Source organism: Grampus griseus (assembly GCF_964374135.1).
Source record: "Grampus griseus genome assembly, chromosome: 10".
NCBI lineage: Eukaryota > Metazoa > Chordata > Mammalia > Artiodactyla > Delphinidae > Grampus > Grampus griseus.
Window position 1 is genome coordinate 1020820 of NC_139004.1, and position 6000 is coordinate 1026819.

A 6000-nucleotide genomic window follows, 5' to 3' on the forward strand; every position below is an offset into this window, starting at 1 on the left:
AAAGTAGTTATTTCTACGCGAGTTACCCACGTCGTTGCTCAGAAGCTGTGTTTGAGCAGAAGGGCACAAGTCCTGCTCGTTAAGCTGATTCTTAGGACCACTTATGTGACGTTTTCTGCTCTCAGTACATTTGCTTTGGGCTTCTTAAACCAACTACTGCCGCCTGAGCCCTGGGAAGCTGGGGCCTCCGTATTCGGAAGTCAGCACTCCTTGTACCTTAGTGCTTCGCACGTTTGATTTGTACCTTTTTCGCAACAAGGATAATTTTGCTGTAAAATATTCTAAGAAAAACTCCTGGATACTTTAACAAATAGCACAGTTTGAAATTATCCTAGGACACCAGGCGGGACCCAGTGGGGAACTTGGCTAATTTGGGAGTCAGCCTCTGTAGAGAGTTTTAGGGGAATAAGGACTTTTGTCCTGCGTGTGACAGCGGGCACTCCTTAGCAGTTTTTACCATGAGCAGGTAAACGTCAGCGCGCCACACGCCATACACAAGCTTGCACTTGGGGTATCGTACGCGTGGTGGGCACTGTTCTCCAGGGTTATGTGGTGGTAGCCCCTTTCCACCAGGCTGCATGCAAACAAGCACACACTTTACAATTTATCATGCCATGCAGTTTGTGTCATTAATAATCGACATTTTCAGGGGAATAAGGCTCAATTGTGCTGGTGGCCGTAAGCCCTCGGCTGTTTCCTGCGGGGTCAGAAACAGGGTCAGGAAATGAGTGCCTTGCAGCCCTGTGGCTCCCCCGAACTTTGATAGGTGGAAGAGAGACAGGACCTCTTCTCAGCCCTGTTCCCTTCGGAGGGGTCTTGGTGTTTTAAGGTGGAGAACCACTAGTTTTGTTGTTAATGGTGCAGAACCCAGAGAGGCCTGAACCCTGTGCTGGTCCGGCTGCCTGGCCAGGCTGCCCAGGAGGGACAGGAGGCATCCCTAGGGGATCCGGGCCCTGACTCCCTTAGCAGGGTTGTCCCCTGCTGTTGGTGGCAGTTGGAGTGTCCCCTGCTGTTGGTGGCAGTTGGAGCGACAGTTTCTACCCCACCCCACGTCTTGGAGCTCCTGGAGAGGGGCTCCATTTGCTTCTGAGCCCAGTTCCACCGCGGGGGCCGGCCTGGTGTCCCGATGCCATCTCCTTGGACTCCTGTCGACTCATTTTGTAGAGCCATTAGCCCTTCCCACCCGGCCGTAAACAAATGTCGCTTTAGGGGCAAGATTGATGGTGGCCATGTAGTAAAGCTGGCCAGGCGGGACAGAAGCCGATTCTGTGTGAGCGGTTCTTCAGCAGGGCAGGGAGCTGGGGGGGGGGGGGGAGTCGGGGAGAAAAGGGACCAAGAGACTGTCAGAGTGTTCACCCCAGGAGTTGTGGGAGCAGCGCAGCAGAGGGCCCGAGGCTCCAGGCGGCACGGCCTGCCTGACTCAGGCAGCGGCCACTGCGAAAGAGCCGCTGAAGTGTGCCAGGGGCCTAAACGCCAGTTTCAAACCCCCCGCTCTTCTGAAAGCTCCTATTTCAATTTAGAAGGAGGCCCAGAGGTTCCTGGCAAAGAGCTTTTCAGTAACGGCACTTCGGTGGCACCTAAACACAGTCTTCCTCTGCTGTTTGGGCCCCGTATCGGCAGCTGGAACTGGGTGGCCTGCTGCCCCTTTGCTCCACGTCTCCATTTTTGAGTGTAAATCGATCATCTGCACTAAGTGCTAAGTGTCTCTGCCCCCCGCCCCCCTTTCTGTCCTCTCCTCCCACCCTCTTCCTCCCAGGCCCCCACAGAAGGCCTTGGGGCCGAAGCCCCTCTAGGACGTCCCCGCGCCAGCCTGCACTGCCTCCCGAGGGGCGCATGCCCACCGTGCACAGGGCCCGGGCCGGACGCGGCAGCCGGAGCGCGCACTCAGGCCCCAGACAGACCAGGACAGACCGGGCCACACGGAGCAGTCCGGGTGGGAAAGGGGCAATCCTTAATCCAAGGAATTCCAGCTCCAAAATCCATTCAGGAGAATGAAAGCCGCTTCTCCACGATGTTCTCCACGGGATTAGGAGTGGAAAATTGAGCAAAATGGACCATGTCCGCCTTATTGGAAACCAAAGTATGGTGTAGGGAGCATAAGGGCAACTGAGGACCTTTGCTGGGCCCTTTCCTGTCTTACCCTGGCTCCACAGAAGCCCTCTGCTTTACATTATTTTGTTGTTATTGACTTTTTCCCCTCACTGATTTCACATTTGCAGCATGTCGAGCATATCAGAAGGGACGCCGTACAATCTGGGATTTGCTTGCCTTGAGGCCCGGGTGTCTTCAGACAGGAGAGAAGGGTGGAGCTCCCAGAGGAGATACAGGACAGGGGAGGCTGGTCCGGCGGTCCTGAGAGGGCCTGGCATTCATACCTGCTCAGGAGCGGTCGCCGGCGACCCTGCAGGATTCGGGGTGCTGCCCCAGGCCTCTCATTTCTCCACGTGGCACCTCCCTCTCTTCTACCAAAGAGCATCTTCTCCCTCTGGTCTGCCTTTGGGTTCCTCCAAGCCGCTGCCTGTCCCCTTCCCCTAGCCGTCCCTCACGTCGCTCCCAGGAAGGACCCTGGGTGGGCTGCTCCTTTGCCCCCGAAGTCAACACAGCTTGGTGCTACTTGGGTGGCCTGGGAGTGCCGTTTGCGAACCCAGGGAGTGAGCAGTGGGCAGGCGGCCAAAGCCAGGCGGTGGGGCGTCTCCAGTGACCTGGGTGGTGGGACCCCGGCGTGGCCTAGGAGCAGAGGAGGACCTCTCCAGGGGCTCCACCAGGACTCAGGAGTGGAGGTTGGGGAACGAAGGGGTTCGTTGTAGGGCTTTGGGGATGAGTTAGATCAGAGATGAGAGAGGGAGAGAGAGACAGACACCTTCCCTCCTCCATTACCTACCCCAGGGAAGAGGCAGGAAAACCAGCACATTTAGCGCCATTAACTCTTAAGGCCTCTGCATTTCCTTCAGTATAAAAGCAGGTCATTGGGCCCGGAGGCTGTGCTGGGTCTCCTTAATGGCTACAGATGTGCAAACCAGACAGGAGAGGGGACCATGTGCTTAGGCGGCAGCGATCGGATTCTTAAAAATCTGCGAGTGGAGGAAAAATGAGAACTCTGTCCTCTGAGTTGAGCGGGCTCGGCGTCCCCCGCGGCACACCGGGTCCCTGACACCGCGGAGGCCACGCCCGAGCCCGGTGCGCAGCGCCTGGGTCCAGGCCCGGTTGGAGCCGCCCCCGGGGACTTCCGTGCGGTCCCGAAGAGGATTTTTATCATTGTCACCCCGCAGGACACATGGGGACAGCGGCCGGGCCTCGCTGCTGGCCGATCGGGTCCCGGCGAGAGAAGGCGGAGGGGCCGTCGGGGAGAACACGGGAGGCCCCACCGCGGCTCCCACGGCCCGGGCTGACTGGGTGCCAGACATTCCCGGAGGGACCTCGGCCCCGGGGCCCCGCGGGGGCTTCCTGCGCGGAGCCTCGGGAAGTGCCAGGCAGTGGTTTCCAGTGTTTAGTGACCGAGAACCAACCCAACGCAGCTCGGCTTTGCGGGCCGGTCCCCGGGTGGGTCGGTGGAGCCGGGGCCGCGGGGCGCCGTCGGGGAGAAGCGGCGCGACAGGAAGGCCTCGCCGGATGGCCCTTGCCTGGAGGCTTCTCGCCATTTAAGGCCAAACTCCAGCCGCGGTCGTGCCCCCTTCCAAATAGACACTTCGGCGCCCGGGCCGCCGCTCCAGCTCCAGTCGGGCCTCACGGCCGGCCCGGGCCCAGCGCCTCCCGTCGGAGCGGCCGTCGCCAGAACCCCTGCTGCAGCCGCCTCCCCCGGTTCACCCACCCTCCTGTTGGGAGTCAGGCCTTCTGAGCGCTGTCTCCTCGCGCGCCCTGGGCGCACCTGGGAGGCGCCTGGGAGAGGCCGGGGCTGAGCCGTTTGGGACTTTCTGCTTCTTAACTGCAGCTCTCTGTCAAGTCTTAGACCGCGCTGGGGCTCAGGGCGCTGGGACACGTGCGCGGGGTCCCGCTGCCAGGGCTGGGGGAGGGGCGCGCGGCCGGCGCATGCGCGCGCTTGGTCTCCCTACGGTCCTTGTCCTGGGATCCGGGCCCCTCGGTGCGGCCGCGGCTCGGAGGCGGTGGGTGGCGGAGCCCGGGGCCCCGCATACGCGTCGGGGCTCCTCCTAGCAGTGGCTTCCGCGCCGGGAGCCCCAGTCCCCGAATCTAGAGATCAAAGGGGGCGTCCGCTGCGTGCGACCCCTGACCCTGGAGGCAGGGCGGGAACCAGGGTCTGGGGTCAGGCCGCGGTCGTCGGCCTCCCAGCTGGGACGCTCCAGCGGAGGAAAAGGGTGAGGGTGGGTGGTGCTCGGAACGGGGCCTGCGGATGGCCTCCTGCGGCCGGTGGGACAACCCGTCGCGGGCCTCGGGGGTGGGGCAGCGGTGGCCTCGCGGGCCGCGACCCGAAATGGCTGGAGAGGTACTCGCGGGCTAATCGCGGTGGCACAGCCGCCGGGTGTGCGCGGGCGGCCTGGCCTCGGGACAGCGGCGCCAGACCCTGGGGAAGGGGACACTGAACGGTGGGGTAGGGCCCAGAGCGGCTGTGTGGCTGTCGCTGCTGTGCGTGAAAAATTAAAGCTCGCCATTTTTGGAGAGGTGTGGGGTGGCATGTTGGGGCGTGGAGATGTTTGAAAGAGCCGTGTCCACACACACACACACACACACACACACACACACACACACACACACACACACACACACACACACACACACACACACACACACACACACACACACACACACACACACACACGATTTTTGGGTAAATCTCCCGGCTCCTCCACCCCCATCCCCCCAACGCCATCCACGGACCCGCCCGGCTGCAGGCTGTGAAAAACAGACGACTTGTGAACTTGGACTTACTGACATACATCTTAAAACTGAGAGTACCCGGCTGGGATTCCCAGTACACACAAGGTGCCTGGGGTGCTTTGAGGCTAATTTTCTTGGGGCTTCAAAAGTTTTTTGTAAACAGTGTATCTATGGCTGTTTTGAAACGAAATTTTGAGGTGTTGCCTCCTGCAATGAGCTTTAGTAACGAAGGTCTCATTCCCCAGCAGCCGACCAACCAACCAACCGGCGTTTCTGTGCATTTTGGGGGTTGGTGTTGGTACAGGCGATTAAGGGAGACTGAGAGGAACCTGCAGCAGTGTCTGTACTGGCTTCCTGGCGCAGTCACAGACCTGGAATCCGGTTTCCGAAGGCGCCGTCTTGCGTGGAGGTTAACCTCGAAGCACTTTAGCCCTTCCCTCAAAGGTCGGCAGCCTGTGCTGCCCATGTTCGCCCCTGCGAGCTGTAGAGGTGTGTCAGGTTTTCAGGGCTGGGCCCCAGTCTCTCGTCCAACAGAGGCAGCACACAGCCCACCGCCGCCCGCCAGGCAGGTGTGACACAGGCTGCGGCCCCCGCTGCCCAGGTACCCACGCGCCATGCTGCTCACGTAGGGCACGGGCGTGGGGCCTCACTGCTTTGCTCTCATATTTGAGTGTAAAGTTTCACTTTCTTAGCTTTTACTTAAAAATCAAGGTGGAAGATATTTTATCACATCTAAAATGAACAGAGCTGGCAGAGCAGGGAAAAAGGGCAAAATAAGTTCGCTGAAACTGAAGTGAGATTTACGGTAGAAGAAACACTGTAGTGAGGACTGTCCTCAAGGGCGGCCGAGTGACAGTCACAGCCCAGAAAGCAAGCAGAGAAATACGCAAATCTGTTCTCTTCTCCTCCTTTTCAGCGCACGCACGGGGAGGCCAGGAAGCCAAATTACCCCTCACCCCACCATCGGAGGCGCAGGAATAGAGAAGGCTGCAACCAAAAATACTTCTTGTGTCCTTCAGACCCGCTGCTCCAGGCCATTCTGAGAATAATTTAACACCAAGGCACCACTGGAGCCCCATTAACCCCCTGCCTGGACCCTCTCTAGTCCTCACTGAGGAGCCTTTGGGTGGCAAGCCACGGAGCACCGGAGCCCGGGTGTGGGACGAAGTT